Source organism: Urocitellus parryii, chromosome 9, assembly GCF_045843805.1.
Source record: "Urocitellus parryii isolate mUroPar1 chromosome 9, mUroPar1.hap1, whole genome shotgun sequence".
NCBI lineage: Eukaryota > Metazoa > Chordata > Mammalia > Rodentia > Sciuridae > Urocitellus > Urocitellus parryii.
In genome coordinates this window covers 44,247,632-44,273,064 of record NC_135539.1, presented here as the reverse complement: position 1 = coordinate 44,273,064, position 25,433 = coordinate 44,247,632, and the positions used below count along the sequence as shown (strand labels likewise).

Below are 25,433 nucleotides of genomic sequence, written 5' to 3'. Positions count from 1 at the left end.
GCCACAGATGTTTGAGCCCAACATTAGTACTAATACAATTTCTTGGCTAGCAAGGAATTTCCCTTTGAACAAAGTGTCACCATACAATGGGGCAATTTTTGACTGGGGCCTTTGCACAAAGAAATTCCAAAGGGAGATGGCACCTCTGTTTTGGGGGAAGTTAAAACACTCATAATTCATTTGCTGCTCCTAAAAAATCTGGGCAAATTCATATATGACATTAACATGGCTGGGGATGTGGTGCAAGTGGTATTGCGCTCGCCTGGCTTGTGGGGGGGGGGGTCTGGGTTTGACCCTCAGCACCATATAAAAATAAAATAAAGAACTTCAATCTAATGTATGAAATATGATTTGTGTCGTGATGGTCCACGGACCTGAGGATGCTACGAATATCATTGCATGCCATAATTTATTCCATCTTTCTTGTAAAAATAAAATCTCCAGAATTAAAAAAAATCTCCAGAATAATTTGGTTAAAGGATTAGAAAGTTTTACAATATTAGCAAAGATGCTCCTTCAAGATTGTATTTTAAAAGAGGTAAATATGCTCATAGTAAAATCTTTAAAAAAAAACACTGAAGTATACAAAACGAAAATTTTTTAAAAAAATGTTCTCTTTACATTGCTGCAAGCAGGACTTCCCAATAATATCCCCTGGGAATGACGTCTTGTTAGTATGTCCATTTTAATGAAAGCACATGAGTGCATACTTATGTGTATATATGAGTATATGTATTCTATGTTTTGGAAGCAGGGCTGAACTATGTGTTCTGTTCTGAATTTTGCTTTGTTCATTTAAAGTATTTTCTTAGGAGCACACGTTGTTTTTCGTGGCTGCGTTATCATCTACTTACAGATATGCCCTACTTTATTTAATCATTCCCATAACAATGGGCATCTAACTCCTGTTGTGGTCTATTAGACACCTTCAGAAGGAATCATGTTTTGTTCACATGCTCAAGTCTGAAGCATTACCTTCTAGATGGATAATTGCAGGGCAGAGTCATGAACTGTTTTCTTCACAGTTCTGCATGGCCCTCTGCAGGCATGCACGTGCAGTTATGTGAGTGTTAAAGTCAATCGTGGACTTGGAGGGACCCCTTTTACAGAGGCACATTCAGTTTCTTCCAAGGCCAAAAAGACCAGTGCATGGATCTTCCTCTTAGTGGAAAGATACAGCACAGAGGAAGGTCATATGCTAAGGAGGGTGAACCTGAACCTGTCACTCAAGACAGACCCTGGACAGCTGCTGCTGCTTGAAGCGTATTTGTCAAATTAATAAATAAATGAATCACATCACAACGGTGCTTATAGAGAGGCCATCAAGATGTGCCTCAATACAATGATGCTTCAACCATGAAAACCCTTCATCACTTGAACAAATAAATTTCACCTTTAACCAGTTTAATTGCATTTTTATGCTAGCAGTAAAGACATGCAGTTTGAGGTATGTAAAAAGAAATGTTCAAAGTTCTGACAGCAGATAGGTTCCTATTTTTTTGAGTGGTATTTCCCAACCATTCCTTTCCAACTCACTACTGACCCTGATATCAATTTTGATATAGAAATTGTGAAGCTTTGGGGCACGGTGGCACACATCTGTAATCCCAGCAGCTCGGGAGGCTGAGGATCACAGGTCCTGGGCCAGCTGCATCAATTTAGCAAGGCCCTGAGCAATTTAGTGAGACCCTGTCTCAAAATATAAAATAAAAAGGGTTGGGGATGTGTTTCCGTGGTTCAACACCCTGAGTTCAATCCTTACTATAAAAAAATAAAAAAGAAAGAAATGTGAAGCTAGTTACCTGTGCAGAGAACAGGTAGCCAGAAACTGTAGCTTGAAAGAAAAATGTGCAAAAACAATAATAATAATAATAATAATAATAATAATAATAATAATAATAATTAGAACTCTCAAGGGCTGTAATTGTAGAAAAAAGGCTGGGATTTACAAAAGCAGAATTTCTGAAACCTCACATCAGTCCATACACCAGGAAAGAGCATGGTTACAGATGAGGACCAAGGAGCTATTCTGGATGACAGATTGAGTCAGAGAAAGGAAACCATGCGTCGACCTTTAAGACTGTATGTGAATAGGAGGGGAGTCAGAAAGCGAGAAAAGAACAGATGGAGAGAAAGTAATGGTTCAGCCTCTATTAGGAAATTTCCCCAACCTAAGAAAGGCCAAACCACTGTTAGTGGGGGAAAAAGAAGATGAACTCACCTAAAAATATCCTGGTGAAATTCCTGAGTTCTAAGGACAGAGCAAAGTCGACTAGGGTTCCAAAGAGAAAGGTGAAGTCCTTTAAGAGGGCAAGGGCAGCTGGCTGGCGTTTTTGCTCTTTATGGGATATGAACCAGGAAGTAGGAGTCTCAAACCTGCCGGGACCAACTTCCGATGTTCCTGGACTTCTTGACCCTCAGGGTGCGTCCATTCGTTGCCTGACCTGGAGGGAGTTGTGGAAGCAGTCTTGCAAACAGACGGCACCTGGGGCAGCGTCAGGGAAGCGATGGTGACACATGGCTTCTGAAAACGGGTGATAATGATGACACATATGTACTGGTATGGGGCTGTGATGCTCCTGCACCCAGTTAGCAGAGGCCTGTTATTGGCCCCAGAGACCAAGGAATCCGGGAGGGCTCCTCCCTGCCCTTCAGTAGGAAAAGCAGTTTGTTCTAAGTCCAGCACATGCCACAGAATCGGCTGTGGATGCACTTAAGGGGGAATCTCAGGAAGCTGGGAACCGCAAATCAGATTTCCTGCGTGTGAAAGGAGAGCTTTGTAGGGAAGGGAGAGGCTGGGAGAGGAGGCGGCCTCAGTCCCCTCTTGGTGTAGTGGGGAGGGGCAAGGAAAAGAGCTGCAGGGCGTGGCCTGACTCCGCCCTCCTTGCCCTGCAGGGCACTTGTTAGGCCCGGTCAGCCCTGGCTGGGATGCTGGTTGAGGGAGGGACATGGGGCAGTGGCCCCAGGAGAGGTGGGGTTTGCTTGGTGACCAGCCTGGACTCCGCTCTTCGATGGTGTGTTTCTGCTGATGTCTCTGATCAGTTGTACATTTTTTCTTCTTCTTCTTGTTTTATTTTTAGGTCTAATTCGAAAGGGGCCGCCCTTCTGTCTGCAGAGCTCAGTGGTCAGCCGGTGCTGGGTTACTGATCCTGCTCAGGTCTGGAGCCAAATCGTCCAAGGTCTGCACAAGGGTCTGTGCGGTTGAAGTTCACCGAGTCTGCTTTGATTTGATTTTTGCCACGCTTTCTCCTGTGCCTTTTGTGCGTCCATGGCCTCTTACTGAGCCAAGGATAGGCGGGCAGTGGATGCTTTCTGGTGTCCTGCTCTTGTGCACAGCCTCTGTGTGCCTGCACCCTGTCGCTGCTCACAGTCTTCCAGACCGCTGGGGATAGGTCTGAGCTCACCAGGGTCCACTATGCCTGGCTCATGCCCTGGATCTCACCCTTGTCACCTCTCCTCCTACTCTGCCTTCCTGTTGCTTGCCCCCACCAGATCTGCAGTCCCGGTCTAGCTGACCCGTTGCTCTTGTGTGTTCATGTGCAGCCAAGATTTCTGCTGTGCCCAATAAACTCTGTGGCTTTTCTGAGCACCACTTGAGATATAGTCACGCTTTGCTTGATCATGGGCATGAGGGCCCAGGGCTGCGTTGTTAGAGATTTGGTCTCTGGATGGACCCTGTCGAGGGTGCTTACACTGACCCCTGCCTGGGTGGTATAGGTCAATCACTCCACTGTCCTTGATGTCATCGAGTGATGCAGTAAACATGACATGTGTGAGCTGTTGGCCATATAACACAGCACACTGTCTGACAGTGAACTTCTCTTAATGAGTAGGACTTCACTCAGAATAATGGTAAAGTATGTATTAGAAGCCTGGCCCAGTGGCACATGCCTGTCATCTCAGCTACTCAGGAGGCTGAGGCAGGAGGATTGCAAATTCAAGTCCAGCCTGGGCTACTCAGCAAGATTGTCTCAAAATAAAATCAAAAGTGGTGGGGGATGTAACTCAGTGGTTGAAGATTTATTTAGCAGGTGCAATTCCCTGGGCAGAATCCCCAGTACCATACCCCCCCTACACACACACACTCACACACACCCACCCACAACATGTATATAATAGTAAATACATAAACAGTAGCCTAGCTATTTATTATCATTAGCAAGTGTTCTATATTAATTGCATACACCATATTTATTCACATTTTTATTGGTACACTATAGTTGCACCTAATGATGGGATTTGTTGTTACATATTTGTACGTGTGCACAGTTTAACAATATAATTTGACCAATATCACTCCCCGGCATTTCCCTCCTCCCTCCCCCCTTCCACCCCTTGGTCCCTTTCCGTGAATTGATCTCCCTTTAACGTTCATGAGATCCTCCTCATCCTTCTTTTCCTTTATTTTCCTCTGGCTTCCACATGTGAGAGAAAACATATGACCCTTCACCTTCTGAGTATGACTTATTTCACTTAACATAGTCATCTCTAGTTCCATCCATTTTCCTGCACATGACATAATTTTATTCGTCTTGTTGGCTGAATAAAACCCAAGCGTGTAGTGTATATATACCACATTTTCTCCATCCGTTCAGCTGCTGATGGACCCCTGGGCTGGCTCCACAGTCTGGCTGTTGTGAATTGGTGTGCACCATGTTTTTATACGACTGGCAGTGTACTACACACCACTACAGGTATCTGAGTAAAGTGCTGTACTGTGACATTACGGGGCCGAAACATCACCAGGGGGTTGGAATTTTTCAGCTTCATTATAATCCCATGGGTCCATGTGGCACAGTCCCCAGAATGTCATTGTGCAGCCCGTGACTGTGAATGGTGTGCCCTCAGCAGGGAGGTCTCCTCCCATGCCCTGCTCTGGTACAGACCTTTCCCCGGGAGGTTCAGTAGTTTTTCTTAAAGAAATTCTTCTCAATCTCTTCTTTGCTATTGGCTGATTTCCAGATTTCTCAAAGAGTTGTTTTTCTGACAGTTTTGTTCAGGTCTGTTATTGTTTTGAGCCAGAGGATTTGATGATCTCCTTATTCCAGCCCTCGAGAAGCCTTTGCTTCACTAATTTTGTATCCTGTTTGCTTTTAACCTTTCCAAGAGGATTCCAGTGAGTGGCCCTAACTGAGGACCACTCTGTTTTAAAGAGTGAAGGAGCTGCTCCACTCCTGTGGCCATCAGAGGTGGCCAGCTCTGACAAAGAACAGCTCACATCCAGGAATGCCCTGTCTCCAGGAAGGTCAAACAGCCTGACCTAACACTGTTCAGATGAATGAAGGGATATTCACACCTGAAAAGATGACCAGTGTCCTAAATAGGAGATTTTGATTATTAAGCATTTACTGAATGCTTCCTAGAGGAAAGACAGGCACCGAGTTCAGCTGTGAACATGTGGTCATTGCACGGGACCCTCAAGACAGCCTCGGGTTCCAGCACTGCCCAGGTTAGAAAACTGATGCTAGTCACAGCCTGAGGGCCTCTACTCTGAGCTGCAGAGTAGATCAGAAGTGCGGCCCTGGCTGCACAGAAACTCGGAAGCATGGAAAATTCCCATTCTTGGGCCCCTTTCCAGACAACCAGAATCAGAACCTCTAGGAGAACAGGCCTGGCCAGGGTAGACTTAAAAAGGAAGGGGGATTCTAACCCTTTCTGGCCTCCAGAGCGAGTGGTCAGCAAAGGCAGGTGGAGGCAAAAGGTTGGGCCCTGTGTCCCCAGGTGGATGGACGTTGGCTGTAAGCAGGTGAGGCTCTTGGGCTGGGGGAGTGGTGGTAGGGTGCTGCAGGGAGGCCCCAGGCCATGGGTCAGGAGGAGGGCCCTGGGCCAGCTGCTGTTGGAGACTTCCAGACAGGGCTGGGTCTCAATGCCAGGCTGAGTCCTGAACGGTCACCTCAGCCTTAACAGCCCAGCTATGGGTGTGTGTGTGTGTGTGTGTGTGTGTGTGTGTGTGTACATAGACACGTATGTATGCATATACATACACATACACACTATATATGTAGATGTATAGACACATATGTATATGTACACATATATGTACACTATATATTTGTGCATATATGTATAAAAATGTACATATATACATATATACACACTATACATACTATATATGTTATAGATATATAGTTCAATACATAGCATTATTAGTGTATATTTTTAAACACATAGCACATTTAAAAATAATTAGACATATGAATATGTATATGTGCAAAATGTAGAAATTTATTCATATTAATATGTAGCTATATTTATCAGATCAGGGTGCTTCACTCAGGCATAGAAGAGAAAACATAAATATGCTTATATGTATTTATATTCACACACATATTTGAATACAAATATAGATTTATAAATAGATAACACATAAAAAATACTGATATATCAATTAGTACATGAATGTATCGATATGAATGTCCAAATTAAACATGGCCCAAGAAACACACACACACACACACAAACTCATCTTCCCATCGGGGGCCAAAAGGCAAGCTCAGCCCCTCCTGAGGGGTGCAGTGGAGAGTGTCCAGGTGTAACCACCAGCAGAGCATACTTTTGTGACAAACCCAGCTCAGGTGCCCTCATCCTCAGGTGAGCAGCTGGACTCTGGTCCTTGGTGTGTCAATCTGGATGGCAACCCTTCTTTTGAACATGCAGGGGGCCACCCAAAGTGGAGAACAGGGCTGTGGGGGTGGATGAGGTGAAAATCAGCTAGGCCTGAGCCCCTGAGCCGGGGCGGAGAGCACTGGGGGCTGATGGGGTCCCAGGGAGTGTACACAGCCCTGGCCGTCCAAGGCTACACAGCCTGAGCAAGCCTCTCCGGTTGGCTGTATCTGGGGACAGAGAGAGTAGAAAACCCGGATTGGAAACACCTGGGGTAAAGTTCCTGGAGCCTGCAGTCTTGTTTAAAGGCTCCAGCCCATGGGATTGGCCTGACAGGAAGGGGTTGCTGGTCAAGGTCATTGTGGCCAAATTGGGGCTTTGCTTTTAGGGTGGGGCAGAGTTGGACAAGCAGGTGTGTGGAGGTTGTGAAGTGAATGTGCTCAAGGCACCAGACTCCAGAGAGCCCTGGAGCTATCCTGTGGGCAAGGGGTCCTGAGCCAGAAACTCTGAGACTTGGGTCCTCAAATCTGAGCTGATTCCTGAATGGTCATCTCTGCCTGTAAGCCCAACTTACACACCCATGAACACACACACACACACACACACACACACACACACACAGAATATAAATATTTACAAGTACATACAAAAGAATATACAGCACTTAAATAAATATCTAAATATATGGATATGTGTGTATATATTATAGATGTTCACATTATAGGTAAGTAGCTGTACCTGCCATAATGGGGCACTTCAGCACACATAACGAGGCCTTGGCTGTGCGTGGAGGCAGCTCGGGCCTGGCATGTGTGTGGCTGTGGGGTGTCTATGTGCAAGGGGGAGGTCCTGTATCCATAGGCCACACAGGAGAACCTGGGCCTGCAGCTCTGTGAGATTCCAAGATCTCATGATTCTACTGCTAGAGTGAGTAGTGAATGGTCTCCTAAGACAATAATAGCCAATTTAAATAAATATATGTGATATATATGCACATACAGGAAAAGATATTTGAAAATATCGAGAGGAATAGGTAACATTTAAATAAGTCCGCAAACGTGACTCTGTGTGTGTGTGCGTAATATATACATATATGGCATATATATTTATTCCTATCTATAATATAAATGAATAGCTATTTCTGCTGCACTGAGGTACCTTTATACATAGCATAGAAGAAAAAAAATACATATTAGTATATATATATATATATATATATATATATATATACACACAAATATGTATATTCTGAGCTTTATTTGCCTGGCCAGGGATTGTCACTCACTTGATCTGATTGTGTGTGTGTGTGTTAAGATGACACGGGGCTTAAAGAGTCACTGGAGGTGGCCCCAGGAGTTTTGGAGCAAGGGACCTCCACTCAGGATGATGGGGTCCTTGACAATGGCTGTAGGAGAGAATTTCTAGACATGTCGGGAGTCGAGGCACAGAGGTTTATTTTGGAAGACAAGAAATATAAAGCCCTTCGAGGGAGGCTGTGGACCCTCTCAATAGTGAGAGGCACCTGGGGTTCTCAGGCTCTTCTTTTAGAGGAAACTAGTTGAGGGATGTGCGTGGGGATGTCACCAGCCTGGTGATACCAAATGGCCCATGGTGCTCTGGCAATTCTCAGGATCTTTACTTTGGTGTCTTCTTCATCACCTGATCAAGAGGTCACCTTGGGAAAGGATCCTGTGTTGTAGGTTTCTGAGACAGTGCTCTGAATTATGGGCTTTGTATCTTCCTTTTCTTTCTTTGTTCTAAAGGTACCTGTGTTAGTGGGCTACTTCATAGGGCATAAATATTGTTTATCGTCGGGTGTCTTCAGGTGGATCTTCTGTCGGAACTGTCTTCTTGATCTGGGAGTGATGAATCCAGTGACTCTTACAGCAGTAGGGGTGGTCAGGATGACCGGGAAGGGTCTGTGCTAGCAAGGCTCCATGGTGGATGGATGATGGCTCTAGGCTGGAATGGGTGAGTGAAGGTCTCTCCTGCAACCGGCTGCTGGACTGTCTTAGTTAAAGCCTGAGCCGGTGGGAGGCTGGATGGAGAGCCTGTAAGGACCTAAGAAGTGAGTGGTCACTTACTTCATCTAGTTTTTTATCTTGTGGTCTGGGAATCAGTAGGAGTGGTCTTAGAACAAAGGGAAAAAGGAGGCCCGTCCAGGCTATGCCAGTCTCCAAGTGCAATTAGTAAGGGTGTCTTTTAGAGTTCCATTTATCTTTTTAACTTGTCTCTCACTCTAAGGCCTATATATGATCCATTTAATTCTAAAGACTTTAGATAAATTTTGAGTTATCTTAGGTGTGAAAGCTGGGCCACATAGGACCCTAGGATATTGGGAGGCCGAATCAGGGAACTATCTCCTGAATAAGTGTCCACATATATCAGCAAATATTTATAACCATATTGTCTAGGTTTTACTGAAGTGAGGTTTACTTTTCATTTTGGTGTCTGTGTGTTCTGGTGGCCTCTGTAATGTATGATAGCCACTTTTTCTGGTAACCAGAGGGCTTTTAGCCAAGCTAATATCTCCTTCAGCATGTTTGATATCTTTCTGTTCTGAAGTTAATAGCCTTCTCTCTTTACAGAGAGCTCCATGTACATGAACAGTAGCAAAAGCAACTCTACTGCCAGTGCAGATATTAACAGTCTGCAAAAGCCTATCTACTGCCAGTAGAGATATTAACAGTCTTTCCTTTGCTGGGTCTGGGAGCCTGGGTAAGTGCAATTAGTTCTGCTTTTCTGTGCAGAAGTTTTAAGTCCCAGAGGTTGAGCCCAGATAATTTCATTTAAAGTGATTATAGTTGCCCCTGCACACCTGATTCAATTTTGGACATAGCTACTGCCATCAGAGTAGAGTGTCTCGTCTGGCTCCAGCCAAAGTGTGTCCATTAGGTCCGGCTGGACATTCTGGAGCAACTCCAAGATTTCCTGGCAGCTGTGCAGCAGTTGGAGGGATCATCGTCAGAAAGAAGGGTGGCTGGGTTTAAAGCTGAGGTTTTTAGGAATTTTATTCTGGGGTGGTCTCAAAGAAGGGCCTGGTGTCGGATAATATGAGCGTTGGAGAGCCAACACTCTGGAGGGCTCCGGAGTAAGGTCTCCACAGCACACGGGGCCACCACCTGTAAGTCTTGCCCCAACGTAAGCTTATGTACCTCCTTAACCAGGATTGCTGGGGCAGCGATGGCTCGGAGGCAGTTTGGCCATCCAGCTGCAACATACTCCAGTCTTTTGGATAGGTATGCCACTGGACATTTCCATGGCCCCAAAGTCTGAGTAAGCATCCCTTTTTTATTCCCCTGATGTCATGTACAAACAGTTGGAATGGTTTTAGAACATCTGGGAGGGCCAATGCAGGTGCAGAGACTAGGGCTTGCTTCAGTTTGTCAAATGTCTCTTGTTCTTTCTCTGCCCAAGTCAAAGAGTCCTCTTTTCCCATGTGCTAACATACAGGGGCTTGGCTAGTTCTGCAAAACCAAGGATCCAAAGGCGGCAATACCCAATGGCCCTGAGGAACTCTCACATCTGACACTTAGTCTTAGGGCGAGGCATCTGCACAATTGCTTTAATTCTGTCCTGTGACACAGTCCTTTTTCCTTTATAGTTTATGACCATTTGAAAATGACGACAAAATATTATTTATTCAGGTTCTCATTTTCCTCACTCAGATAAGACTTGGCTGTGTCTTGTGGATAGACTGCCTGGGCTGCGGGATGGGCCTCTGTGTGGTTCAGAGTCCAGACCCCAGGCACTGGAGGAACGCGTCTCTCTACCTGCCCCTGTGCCCGTCAGTATCTGTGATTATCGGGAGTCTAGCTGGGTCCTCAAATGGGATGGGGGGATGCTGGGCCTTTGGGCTGCGCATTGCTCATTTTTTTTCCCATAACCTTGTGTTTCTCTTCTTCCTGGCTTTAAAAAAATGATTGGAACCTGAGGTCTGAAAATGATTGAGGACACAAATAAGAATATATAACACATCCACAAAAAGTATAAATAAAATATGACTTACAATTCCTTAGCAGGGTATCTATGATGTCAAATTGATCATAAACAGAACCCTGGAAAAAAAAGTTATTATTTTTTTATTACTGAAGTTCAGAACCTGAAATAAATATACAAGCAGCAATTCACACGGGCATAAAACTAATCTTCAAAAATATGAAAACCCACCAAACAGTATGCTTTTTCTATCATTTGTAGATTTTCGTCAATGCTGAATGTTGTGAGAAGGATTTAGCAGAGATAAAAAGTGCCCACCTTCTTCATTTCTGAGGGTCCTTGACGAGTGTGTTTCCATCTCATCTCACAATTCTGTGAGGTCTCCCATTAGCTGATGATGTGGTGACTCAGGACGTTTACCCAGAGCCACTGCAGGTATAAGATCTTCTTTCTCCCAACATGGCTGCCTCCAGACACTTGGGTTTGAAGGTCTCTTTGGCCTAGATGCCAGGCATCAAGAAACAGGATGGAAAGGAGGGCTAGAGCCCAGATGCAAGCTGCCCTTGGTCTGTGCCACACAAGCAGAGGGCGAGTCTGGGTGCCGCATCTGTAGACCTTGGCCCCAACCCAAACATGCCATTTGTAATTTGTAGTGAGATTACAGAGAGTCAACATAATAAGTGATCTCAGGAAGGAGGATTATTTCTTGAAGGTCATGATTCATTCCCTAAAGTTTTTCTGTTCCTAAAATAGAATAATTTACATAAAAGCCACCCAATAGCTTTTCTTCTTCAGGCAAAACCACTTTCTGCCAGATAAACCCAACCTCTGCTTGATTTCAAATTCCCTGGCTCAGGTTATTCCTAGTTGGTAGCTGTGCTTAGCAGTTTGGAGTTACAGGAAGGAGCCCAGCACCAGGGGCCCTGCAGGTGCACAGGGAGTTCTGGGCCCGGGCACAACCCTCCCTCAATCATTGATTCAGAACCAGTAGGGCTGCCTTGGCTTAGAAGCACAGATCCCCAGTCCCCAGGGGAAGTTAGGAGGTTGGCCAATAGTCAGTGGGAGGCCAAGATATGAGGAAGGGTGGAGATACCTAATGGGAATCATGCGGAAGGCCAACCAATTAGTCTTCCCGGTCCTGAATGTGGTCTTTGGCAACCAGGTGTTTCTCTGAATATCTTCCACTGAAATGTGGGGTGCTCACTGGCTATTGGTGAAATTTTGAAGCTTAAAAATAATACTTTCACCCTGGCTCATAGCAGCATTATTCACCAAAGCCAAAATGAGTTGGAAACAACTTATTTCCATCTATTGATGTATTGATAAAATGCGGTACATGGGCACCTTGGGATATTATTCAGTCTTGGAAGGAAAGAAGTCCTAACACATGGGGAGGACTGCGAAGACATTCTGCCAGGAGAAAGAGACCGGTCACAAAGGACGCATCCCACGACTCCAGGTGTGTGAGCGTTTGTCAGCTTTCCATTGCTATAACAAATGCCTGAGATGATCTACTTGGAGAAAAGGATTATTTTGGCTTATGGATTTGGAGGCTTCAGTCCATGACTCATTGGTCTGTTGCTTTGGCCTGTGGCCAGGCAGCTCAGCATGGCAGAAGTCAAGCAAACCCTGCTCACCCTGAGGTGGGGTTGTGAAAGGACAAGAGGAAGAGACCAGGTCTTGCAGGAAGCTTCTGGGCTCACCCCCAGACTTCCCACTTGGCCCTCCCTCTTAGAGGTTCCACCACCTCCCAGGGCCTCCAATCTGAGGATCAAGTCTTAAGACATGGGCCTTCAAGGGACACCCCAAACTGAAGCCACAGCCCTGAGTTGCTAGACAAGCCAGGTTCACAGGGACAGGAAGCAGAATGGCACCTTCCAGAGGCTGAGGAAAGAGCAGATGTTGAGTGGGAATTCAGCAGGTACAGACTTCAGCTGGGGAAGATGAAGATGTTCTGGAGATGGACCATGGTGATGCTGGTGCGACAGTGTGAATACACTTCACATCAGGGAACTGAGCACTTAAAAATGATTAAATGGCAAATTTATGTATTTTTTATTGCAATAACTTTTTAAAAGTAAAGAAAAAGCTTTCTGGTCTGCAGATTTTGAACTTGGGTAACTTTCTTAGCTACCATGAGGCTTAGTCTCCTTGTCTGTTATGTGTGGACCATGACTTCCTCCCTGCTGTATGGATTAAATGAGGTGATGCATGTAAAATTCACAGCAATGTTCCAGGCACACAGGAGGGACTTGATAACCACGTGTGTGTGCATGTACACAATTACATACACACATGCACAGATATATTAATGTGTTGCAGAATCAATAATTTAACATTATCTATTCAGTAATTTGCCTATCTTTCCTAATACATCCCACTCAGTCTTCTCAAAACAGGTTTTGGTGTTTGCTATTCTGCTGGAATTTTCTTGTGCTAATAGTATAATAGATATAATGGAGTCTAAGAAACTCTAAAAGAGACTAAATTCCTCTACATAATAAAAAAATGGGTGAATATAATTTTATTGACAATCCCAGTGAATATTTTCACATATATAATAAGTTATTTTAAAATATGTGTAAGAACTATGTATCAACAATACTGAAAATAACTAAAAGAAAAAAAATCTTCCATGCCAGATCTCAAAGCATATTTTTAAGCAAGTAAGGGAGTGGAATAACCTATTGAAATAAAAAGATAAAACCTGGTAGTGGGTAAAAGAGGTACATGAATGGAATCTATTTGAATACTTGACATATCATATATGTGGACATCGAGTTTCTAAGAAATGACAAGATTTGCAATAAATTCCATGTGGAGAAAAAAGTAAAACAATTGTTTCAAATTAGCAACTTTTTTCTTACACAAATGTCAATTTCACACTTAAGCAATTAAATCTCAAATGGAAAACTAAAATTTTAGAAAATATGAAGTAAACATTTTGCATGACTCTATAGAATAAGAAGATTTCTTAAGACGCAAAACACTTAAAGATAAAATTATAAGTTTAAGTACATTAAAATTAATAATCCTTTTATTAAAAGATATAGAGTAAAAAGAAGTCATGGAGAGAAAATTATTTCTAATACATTTAATTTCCTGATGATGCTCATTTGTTCTTATAAGTCAATAAGAAGATATGTGTAAACCCAAAAGAAAATGGGCAAAAAATAAACATGCATTTTGTAGAGAAGAGAATGAATATTCAGTAAGAATATTAATAGGTTCAAAATTAATTAATAATCCAGAAAATATTATCTCTTGGTTTTGGAAACTGACAATACAGAGTCTTGGACAATGCAGAACTCTACATCAGGCTGATTTACATGATAGAGATCAAAGCCACTTGAAATCAGGTATTCCATGTGTCAGCAGCAAACTGTTAAGAGGCATTTTAATGAATTGTGATATAAATACATAAAAAATGTAAAGTCCTCAATGCTTAATTAATATTTTATTAATAGTACATCAGAAAATGATGTGTTGTATAAAGATAAAAGCAAACTCAAAAAAATTTTTAAAAATAGAGATAAATTTGGCATGGAGAAACACTTTAGGAAAATATATTCAAAATATTACTTCAGCAGCAATTTTGTAAAAGAGCCAAATTTCTAGGTACCTGGTATTGAAATGCTAATATATAACAACAAATCTCAATATTATGTGTAATTATAATGCACCAGCAAGGGGAGGGGAAGGGTTGGGGTGATAGGAAGGATAGTAGAATAAAACCAGCATTATTATTACTGTGTGTATATATGTGAATGCATGACCAATGTGATTCTGCAACCTGTGTACTCAGAAAAAATGAGATATTATATCCCATCTGATTCAAATGTATGATATGTCAAGGTCATTGTACTGTCATGTGTAACTAATTAAAACAGATTTTTAAAAAATTAAATTAAATTTAAAAAATTTAAATAATAAGTATGTCCTCTCACTCATCTACAAAACACAGGACATATACCTTATTTTTCTAAATATAGTATTCCCAGTAATAAGTTTCAAACTGTCCCCTAAAACTCTCTTGCAATGGTGATTAATTCACATTCTGTGGCAAGACATTAAAAAACCTTTTATAAGATAATACACTTTCTTAAGCTTCATGTCCCTCCATATACTCTTCCTTACCTCTGGCTAACTCTCCTCCCTCCAGGCCCTCATTCATGCAATTTCTCTCTTAACCCAATTTAATCCTTACCTCTTTCCACAATGACATCTTTGCCCTCCTAAACTTAGGATAACTTTTACCCTTAAAATTTCATGTGACATTTTACTGACCACTTCTGTAATCATTACTGTATGTGTGTTGCGGTTGTCTGTGTGTCTGCTCTCTTTCTCACATTAGATTGAAAGGCCTGGATGTAAAGAATCCACACATAATTCATCATTATCCACAGTACTTCCTGGAACTTGGTACATTCTAGGCATGACACTGAATTTGAATTATTCACTGTGGCAAGGGAGATACACATCTTGTCATGAAGACCCAATGGTACAACCTCCAGATGGGAGAAAAATAACAGCATAAAAAGAAAGAGGAACATATGGCCTATTCATAAGAAAAATTAAATTTAAAGAAACCATCCCTGATGAAGCCCAAACCTTGGCCTTACTAAACAAAGAATTAAATCTACTGTTTTAAGTCTTTTCAACAAATTAGAGAAAACCATGGACAAAGAACTGAAGGACTATAAGAGAATGACATTTCAACAAAGCAAAGTTATCCACAGAAGATAAAAATTAGAGGGCTTTAGAGGGGCCAAAAAGAAATTTTGGAACAGAAAATTAGAAGAACTGAGATGTGTATACTCACTACAGGGCTTTGGTAGAAAATTTGAGCAGGGAGAAGGATGAATCATTGATCTTGAAGATAGATTGAATGAATAAAATAAGTAAATAGAGCATAAGATACCATCAAATACAGCAACATACACAGAATGCAAGTTTCAAAAGGAAAGGGGATGGTAAAAATTTTAAAGAGATAATTTGAATACTTCTCAAATTGAAGTCATATATCTACAAGTGAAAGTTGTAATGATGGATGAGCTGGGGTTATAGCTCAGGGGTAGAGCACTCACCTAGCATGTGCAAAGTCCTGGGTTTGATTCTCAGCATCACATAAAAATAAATAAATAAAATAAAAGGTATTGTGTCCAATTACACCTGAAAAATAAATACTCAGAGAATCTGTCCTCTATGGATCTTGACACCTTGCATGGGCATCGGTCATGTGGCCTCTGAACAGCTGCAGATGCAACACATGCCAACTGCCTCAGGTTTCCCTGCCCAGGTTTTAGCCGAGGGCACTTCTGCATCTTCCTGGACATCAGGAGTCTCCTCTGAAGCCCCCACTTGCAGAATACAGCAGAGACTGTTTTCCCTGGGACACTCCCCCTGCCCTGCTCCTCTGTCCTTTCTCCCATTCTTCTGAGATGTTTCTTAATAACTTTGTTTCAGACACAAAAAAATCATAAAATTTGTTCAGCTGAGTTCAGGGCTGAACTGAATGGCAACCCAATAAATGCTTGTTGTTCTAGTCACAGACTTTTGGAGTGTGTGTGTGTGTGTGTGTGTGTGTGTGTGCATACACCTAGGTAGCAAGTGTTAATAGAAAAAACAAGGTAAATGGTTAATTTGATGAAAAAATTTTCATTTGAATAGTGGGGATAAAATTCATATTATAATAGATAAATGAATAACCGGGAGGTTATTCAGAGATACTATAGTTAGGCAAGTTTTAAATAGGAAGAAAAAGGAATAAAGGGATACATTTATGAAAAGTATAGAATTTAAAAAATAATTCTCAAAAATGGATGAAACATTTGTATTTTAAACTTGGACAGAAATGAGTAAAGTAGGGGCTGGGGTTGTGGCTCAGTGGCAGAGCGTTTACCTCACATGTGTGAGGCACTGGGTTAGATTCTCAGCACCACATAAAAATAAATAAATAAAAAATAAAGGTATTGTGTACATCTACAACTAAAAATATTTTTTAAAAAAATGAGTAACAAAAAACTTAGCATCAAAAAAAAAAAAACAACAACCCAATCAATAAATGGGCCTAGAAACTGTACAGACTTCTCAGAAGAAGTCAATCAAATCAAAAAACGTGAAAAAAATGCTCAACATCTCTAACAATTAGAGAAACGCAAATCAAAACTATTGTAAGGTTTCATCTCACTTCAGTCAGAATGGCAGCTATCAAGAATACAAACAATAAGTGTAGGCGAGGATGTGGGGGGAAAAGATACACTCATACATTGCAAATTGGTGCAGCCAATCTGGAAAGCAGTATGGAGATTCCATGGAAAGCTGGGAGTGGAACCACCATTTGACCCAGCTAACCCACTCCTTTGTTTATACCCAAAGGACTTAAAAACAGCATACTACAGGGACACAGCCACATCAATGTTTATAGCAGCACAATTCACAATAGCTAAATTGTGGAACCAACCTAGATGCCCTTCAATAGATGAAAGAATAGGTAAACTTGGTATATATACACAATGGAACACTACTCAGGATTAAAAGAGAATAAAATCATAACATTTGCAGGTAAATGAATAGAGTTGGAGAATATAATGCTAAGTGAAGCAAGTCAATCCCAAAAAACCAAAGGCTGAATGTTTTCTTTGATATGAGGATGCTGACTCATAATGGCGATGGGGTGGGGGGAAGCATGGGAAGGAGAGAAACTTTAGATAGTGCAAAGGGGAGGGCAGAGGAAGGGAGTGAGTATGGGGGTAGGAAAGATGGTGGAATGAGTTAGACATCATTACCCTAAGTACATGTATAAAGACACGAATGGTGTGAAAATACTTTGTGTACAATTAGTGACTTAAAATATTGTGCTCTACATGTGTAATATGAAATGAATTGCATCCTGCCAACATGTATAACAAATTAGAATAAATGATTTAATTTCAAAAAGAAATTAATAATGTAAAAAAAATAGATTTTGATGGTAGAATGGTTGGCAGACACAATCAATGGAGAAAGATCTTTGTAAAAGCAAAAGATGGAATGCAGTTAGGGAGTAGTCCTAGGTTGGGCGGGGGGATCTTCCCTTGTAAAGCAACAGGAATAATTTGTGGAATTCAAGGATGTTCACAGGTAGGATAACAACAGTTTGAGACATTTTTTTTTTTTAAATTATCACTCCTATTTTCTTTGGGAAGAAACAAATGAAGGTGTAGTGAGGTAGAGTATTTGGTGCTTTAACAAAGAACAGAATGATAGGAGTGGCCAGCATGGAATGTCAGAGAAAGTTCTGGTTGACAACAGAATGACTTCTGAGCACTAGTAAAGGCACCATTGAGGTTGACCTCGGTTATTGTGTAATAGATTGTGACACATTTGGATTATTGTGCAATGTCTTCCAGCACTGCTCAGCAGCCCCTGTGTAGACAGCGGATCAACGAGATTTTCAGCTGGCCTTTTGTCAAAGTAGAGGAATGGTAGGATAAAGAAATAAAGGACCAAACAAACCAGTTACTGAGTGTTTTGAGTGAGTAATGAATTAAGCAGAAAAGCAAAGGAAAGACAGAAAGGATAGAACAGGAAACAGCGGCTATGTCAGGGTTTGAAGTGTCCTTAAATTTCAAATAAAATATAACATTAACAGGATGAGAGAACTCAAAGTACCAAAGACTTAGTAGAGAGCTGGATGATTGAATGTGAGGTTTCAGAGTTAAAATAGATGTGAGATTGTAAACAGAGCCACATTTTTCAACTAGAATTAGAATTATTTCAGCATTCATGTCTTGGGTCCACATGGATGACACACTGTCAGGGAGACTCGTCACTGCACAGTGGTGAAGCGGGTGTGTTTAGGGGCCAGACATGCTTAGCCTAGATGTTAGTTCCACACCTGACCTTGTGAGCTCAGGGGAAGCCAACCTCTGAAGTCATTTTTCTCACTTACAACTGGTGATAACCTCAGTTTCTGCTTCCCAAGATTTTGATAGGGATTCATGAAATCATGCATATTAAGTGTTTAATACAGCCTATGATATAGGATATTTGAAAAATATTAACGTTATTATGGGTCTTCTAAATACTTTCTATATTGTTCTTTTGAATCATGGTAACATCCTCAGGACTTGTATTAATTAAATGAAGAGAAATATTCCAATTAGGTAGAGCTCTTACCAAATTAAATAAGACTATCTATAGCCTAGACAGTCTAGAAAAATAATGTGCAAGAAAAAATAAAACTAAATGTTTTTCTTGTATGGAAAGTTATCCAGGCAATTGCAATTTGCAATCCCACCATTTTGCAATATTTTCTGATGATTTGTAGAAATAAAATATAGAGAACACATTCTTAGTAACTACCCTGAGGAGTTTGTCTTTCAAGATCAAATTGCAAGTAAACTGGTGGGAGTGGAAAGACAAGTTTCTGGTACATGCCCCACTGCCAATCATAAGCTCTGCTGTGTTCATTCCAACTACAGTGGAAATCATCATAATCTAATGGACAAGTAAACTGTAATGCTTAATCAAAAAATATTTTGATCATTCACTCATTTAGTGCATTTCATAATGTAAGCACTTGTCAGCATTACAATTGCTTAGAGAACTTCATCTAATGAAAGATAAAGAATACCCTGGTTAATATAAATACACAATGGACTATTACTCAGCCTTAAAGAATGAAATTATGGTATTTGCAGGCAAATGGATGGAGCTAGAGAATATCATGTTAAGCAAAATAAGCCAATCCCAAAAAATCAAAGGCCAAATATTTTCTGTGATAGGCAGATGCTTATTCACAAAATAGAGTACTTTGGATTAGGCAGAGGGAAATGAATGAGGGGAGGGAATATGGGGGTAGGAAGGATAGTAGAATGAATCAGACATTATTACCCTATGCACATATATGATTACACAACCGGTGTGATTCTACAACTTGTACAACCAGAGGAAGGGGAAGTTATACTCCATTTATGTATGATATGTCAAAATGCATTTTACTGTCATGTATAAATAATTAAACAAAAGAAAAAGAAAAAAGGTGTGAAACAGACTTTCCTATATGCAACAGAATATTGTTGTGTTTTGTCTCTAGGTTTGTGTTTTATTCTTAAACACTTGATATTTTTGTTGGCTTTTTGTTTTTCTTTATGAATAGATTTCCACTAATAAGTCCTGCCCTCATGAAAATTTCAAGCATTAATGTATAAACAAAAGAATGGGGAGTTGTACTCCATGTACACATACTGTGTCAAAATACATCTGCTGTCATGTATAACTAAAAAATAGCAAATAAAAAATTTTAAAAGAAGAAAAACAGGCACTGGGGTTGTGGTTCAGTGGTGGAGTGCTCGCCGAGCATGCATGGGGCACTGGGTTCAATCCTCAGCACCACATAAATGTAAAATAAAGATATGTGTCCACCTATAACTAAAAATTAATATTAAAAAAAGAAGAAAAACAAATAAGCAAGCATGATTCCCGTAGGAAACTCCAATAACCATCAGCAGTTTCTACCAGCCTTACAAAACCACAATTGTTTTCTATCCTTATAGATTCACCTATTTTGTTTATTTTTATTTTTTTTATTGGTTGTTCACAACATTACAAAGCTCTTGAAGATTCACCTATTTTGGACATTTCATATAATTGGGATCATATGATGAGTGATTGTGAAACATAATTGACAATTTAGAAAAAAGTGAAATTTTTTGACAATTTAGAAAAAAGTGAAATTTTCTAAAGAAAACTGCTGGCCTTGGGAGGGCCTCCCCCTCTTTTTCTGTGATCTAGACTTTACCCTAGTCCCACAGAAATGCACTCCCAGTCACCGAGAAAAATCCAGCTTCTATGGAGGAAGTATGGAACTGAGCAAAGATAAAATGTCAATCACTTCATTTCAGCTCTTTTCAGATTTGTGGACTGCTCAGCAGGAGGGGCTTAAATAAAAATGTACCAACAAACAAACATCCTTCTCTCTTTTGCTGTTTGCTGGACTCTCCGTGGATTACCCTGTCCTCATCATTGTACCAGGCTTTTCCAACATCTAAAGTCACAAAACATGAGATTTGGGGGATTTAAGAAGATAATTAATCCAGTTGCTTGCGTTGACAACTAACTTTAAAATCCAGAGAAATGCAGATAATCTGCAACTCAAAATAATTTTTTGTTTGTTCAACTAATTCATCTCAGGAATTACAATGCCATCTGGATTGAAGGCTCCAGATGGTAATCACCAAGCTTGTGTTCCTCTGCCTTGTTTTACCCTCTACTTGGGCTGCAGCCCTACCCTCTTTAGGTGAAATAATAAGCTTTGATCATAGCCAGTATGCCCTGGGCCTGTCATGACTCTGGCAGCTCTGATGGCCTTGGAAGCATCACTAAGGTCACTCTTCCCTTTCCTTAAAGGATAAAGCATATGTGAAACTAATAGCTCTGTTATCTTGTCCTGAAGGTCTTATTTCATTCCAGCTCTGTTCCTCTTAGTTCAAACTGGCAGTGTCAGCTGGTGTGAACCTATCCCTGTCCCTGGCTTCCGCAGATGGCTGATGAAATTTACAGCTCAATTCACTGTGGAGCCCTTGTTCAGCCACACCCTGGTGTTCTTTCCAGAACACATTTCCTAACTTTAGTGATATGGATAGTGTGAGAATCTTCAAGATCTGATTCTTTTTTGCTTAATGATGCTTTCAATTTGTCTCTATATGATATGCAAATTGGTTTGCCTTTTAACTGTACAATTGTGTTCTTGAAAAGACAAAAGTGATATTTTAATGTTGATGGTATCCGATATAACTTTTTTTTACTTATTGTTACTAAAATTTATAATGTTATGTCTAAGATATCATTGTTTTATTCAAGGTCACAAAGAGTCATGTTATTATTTCTTTGAGAGTTTTAAAATATTAGCTTCTACAGTCAAGTCTTTGATTCATTTTGCAATAAATTGGTATTCCATCTGAGTAAGGGTTCAAATTTATTCATTTTTTTTTTTGCTTAGAAATAGCCATTTATTTGAATGCTATTTTTTGAAAGACTATTGTTTACCCTGGGATGGTCTTGGCGATGTTTAATTTCTTTAACCACTATTTTGTAGTTAAGACAGTATAAAGTGTACACTTTAAAAATTATTCATGAGAGGAGGAGTTGTGGGTATAGGCAAGTTGGTAGAATGAAACAGACATTATTACTGTATGTATATATTTGACTACATGACCAATATGATTCTGTAACATGTACACTTAGAAAAATGAAATTATTTCCCATTTATGTATGATATATCAAAGTGCATAAATGCATTCTACTGTCATGTATAACTAATTAAAATGAATTTAAAAAATAAAAAAAAATATTCCTACAGATTCAATTCTTTTCATGCTATTATAAATAAAATCATCTTTTTATTTCCATTTTCAATTTGTTCATTGCCACTGTTGAGATATACAACTTTGAATTTTTTACATTGATCATCCATTTCAGTGTGGCTTATTACGTTGATGTATTTTTTATGTATTGAGCCAGTGTTTCTTTTTGTAAAACTCCCACTTGGTCCTGTTATAATATCCTTTTTACATTTGGCTGAATTTAAGCTTGTAGCATTTGTTGAATATGAATGTATCCATATTCTTAAGATTTTTCCTTTGAATCTTTTTGGTTTGGATATCAGTTATACTGTTCTTATAGGATAAATGGATGTCCCCGACCCCTGGGTCTATTTTTTGGAGCTTTTATAAGGATTAATGTTAGTCCTTCCTTTCCTTTTGGAAAAAATTTGACACTGTAGACACTTAGATCTAGGCATTTCTTTCTCACTAGTTATTTGCTTCTCTATTCAATTTGCCTATTTCTCATAGATCTTTACATATTTCTATTCTTTCCTGAGTCAGTTTCAGTAGTTTGTTTCTTTCTGGAAATATTCCTATCTTATCTAGGATTTATATAAGCAAATAAAATAAAGGTAAAGAAAATTGGACTTAAAAAAAAAAGAAGAAACATGCTGGGTGGAAATAGATTCCCATTAAATGACACATGTGCACACATGGATCGAACCCAGTGCCTCAAGCATGCTAGGCAAGCGCTCTACCACTGAGCCACAACCCCGGCCCATGTTTCTTCTTTTTAATAACAATCTTTACTTCAATTTCTATTAATGAATAACATGTCATAATTTGATAAGTGTTTTTCTCTTCTAATTTGACAATTCAATTGAAAACCATACTTCTCTGTTGCTCTACAGTCACTATGTGCAGAGCATGGCCACAAGATACATCCTAAGTTTATATTTGTTGTGTTTAAAATAGAAGAGTAAGTGGATATAAAACTTAATAGTTTCAGTTTTAAATTATCAGTAAAGAATTTTACTGGACCACCAAGACTCACTGACCTATTTTTTTAAAAAAAATTTTATCAAATTGTACTTGAGGTCCAGGCCACCTACCTATCTCAAATATTAGAGCTGTGTTTCCAAACTTGAGGCTATGAAAGCAATGCAGAGTGTTACTGTGCTTTGTGACATACATGAAAGAGTAAAAATCTCCATGCTACTGTGCTAAGAGCCACAGCCAATTAATATGATGCATGGCATTTTGGGTTGAAAGGTGACACCAGCTAGCCATTGAGATGATATGATCATGTTAAGATTTACATTCATATGGATATTGGACTCCTGCTGTCCACCTTGGCCTGCTACAGGACTCCTGGAGAGTTCCCATTGGTTGGGGAAGTGCGGTAGGAGGGATTTCTGGAGGAGGAACTTCCTCTTAGGATCTGGGAGAACGCTGTTGTGTCCATCGGGATTCTTCCCGGGGGCGTACTATGGGGCATTGGCGGAAGTTTCAAAAAGTAAAGTTTGTTCCTGCTTGAGTGGCTCATGATTTTGTGCCTAGCCAGACTGCTGCACTACTGTCCACCTTTGTTGTGGAAAGACTTCTGTGTGGAAGAAATTACAATGTTTGATCCCACCTAACCCCTGCACAATAATTGACACCTGAGAGACAAGATCAGTATTCTAAATTTAATTAAATAACAGATACTAGAATTTAAGAATGTATCTTAAGGTTTATGGCATATTGGTACTTATGACTGTGTTATGTTTGACATCAGAAACTAGATTATAACAACCTACACAGTCTATCCTAAACCATATCTGGATGGTCAATTTTATTTAGCATTTTAAAAAAATTAAAGATATTAATTTACTTGAAAATCAGTGAGCTATAAGAAGAAAGGAAACTGCATATCATTGTTTAAACAAATGATAACTAACGAATGGAGAGGCATGTTCTATAAATTTTACTTTTAACCAGTGTCAGTAAAAAAAAATGTATCCCAGGCTGGGAGAACATTTTAGAGGTTCTGCTGATTTGCTTATGGATCACACAAAACTGCAAGAGAGCTGCTTTTCTTATGTTCAAAAATTATATTAATTCTCATCATAGCACATTGCACAAAGTTTGCTTTAAATAAAAGTTCTTGACAATTAACTTTTTAATGGAGATTTTGCTTCCTTCCCTTAGTCTCTAGACTTTAGAAAATGTTTGCTACAGTTTTACTCATTTGATTTAGTCTGAATGAACCAACCAGAGAAAGGAAAATTCTATATTCCACCTGTGTTCTCAAGTACCTCACCATTACACTGAAGGAACAATTTACTGTACTTTCTTCCATGGCTCTCAGCCTAGAAAGGTATTCTCAGATAGTACACTTGTGATCAGGAGTGCTTTGTAGTAAATCATACAAAGACATCTGGAAGAAGTAAATTTTAATATCTATTACAAAACTTCTGTGGAAGACAGTACAAGTAGTGCATTTTCTTAAATAAATACAAATTACATTGTTCATGTGTTTATGATAGCCCCACCAAAAAGAGAAAATGGACAAATGGCTAAGTAAAATTAGATACAGAGATCAGGACATTCTTCATTGAGCACTATTTTCCAAATCATGAATATAAGATAAATATTCTGAAACAGTCTTTCAAAAATTGAATGTTAGAAAACAAAGAAAAGATAGCACATGCTCACAGGATTTAAATGACTGGCTTTCTTCTTTTGATTTGTGTACAACTGAGCACCACCATTAGTAATTCTGAATAAAATGACGCAAATCATTTGAAAGAAGAAATTATTTGTGAAAGGGAAGAAAATCGTCAAAATAATATAATTTTCCCCCTAAAATTATGCTTCTCCTCTTTCCTCTCTACTGCTTTTCTCTCCTCCTTCTCTTCACTGCCCTCATCTACTCTATTAGCCCTTAATCTTTGTTTTTTTTTCCTCTTTAAAAGTTTTGCATATTTTGTCTCATTTAAGGAAACAGAAGATGAAATAAAAGAAATAATATTTTTTAAAGAGAGAGAGGAAATTTCAATATTTATTTTTTAGTTTTCAGCGGACACAACATCTTTGTTGGTATGTGGTGCTGAGGATCCAACCTGGGCCGCACGCATGCCAGGCGAGCGCGCTACCGCTTGAGCCACATCCCCAGCCCCAAGAATTAATATTTTTAAAAATATTTTATTTAATTAGTTGAGTATTTGAATTTTCAGAAACTTGGTAACTAAGCCCATGCCTATAATCTCAACAATTTGGGAGGCTCCCCAGGAGGGAGGATCACAAGTTTAAGTCCATCCTCAATAACTTAGAAAGACCCTCAGCAACTTAGCAAGACCCTGACTCAAAAAAAAATAAAAAATAAAAAGTACTGAGGTTGTATCTTAGTAGTAAATTGTCCCTTGGTTCAATACCCAGTTTAAAAACAAAGAAGAAGGAAAAGAAAAATAAACTTGGTGGCTTTTCTTTATTTGTGGATTAAATCATTTAAGTATATTATTTACTTAGCTAGAAACTTTCCTGAGAATCTCCTTGCTAACTTCTATATCACAATGATTACCCACATGTAAATGAGATTCT

At 39.8% G+C, this 25,433-nt stretch overlaps 1 protein-coding gene across 1 annotated transcript in view; it reads right to left on the bottom strand.

The window, feature by feature from the left end:
* The window catches only part of LOC144256981 (uncharacterized), a 582,621-nt gene that overhangs the window by 41,917 nt on the left and 515,271 nt on the right, over positions 1 to 25,433 (bottom strand). The window lies entirely within an intron of this gene.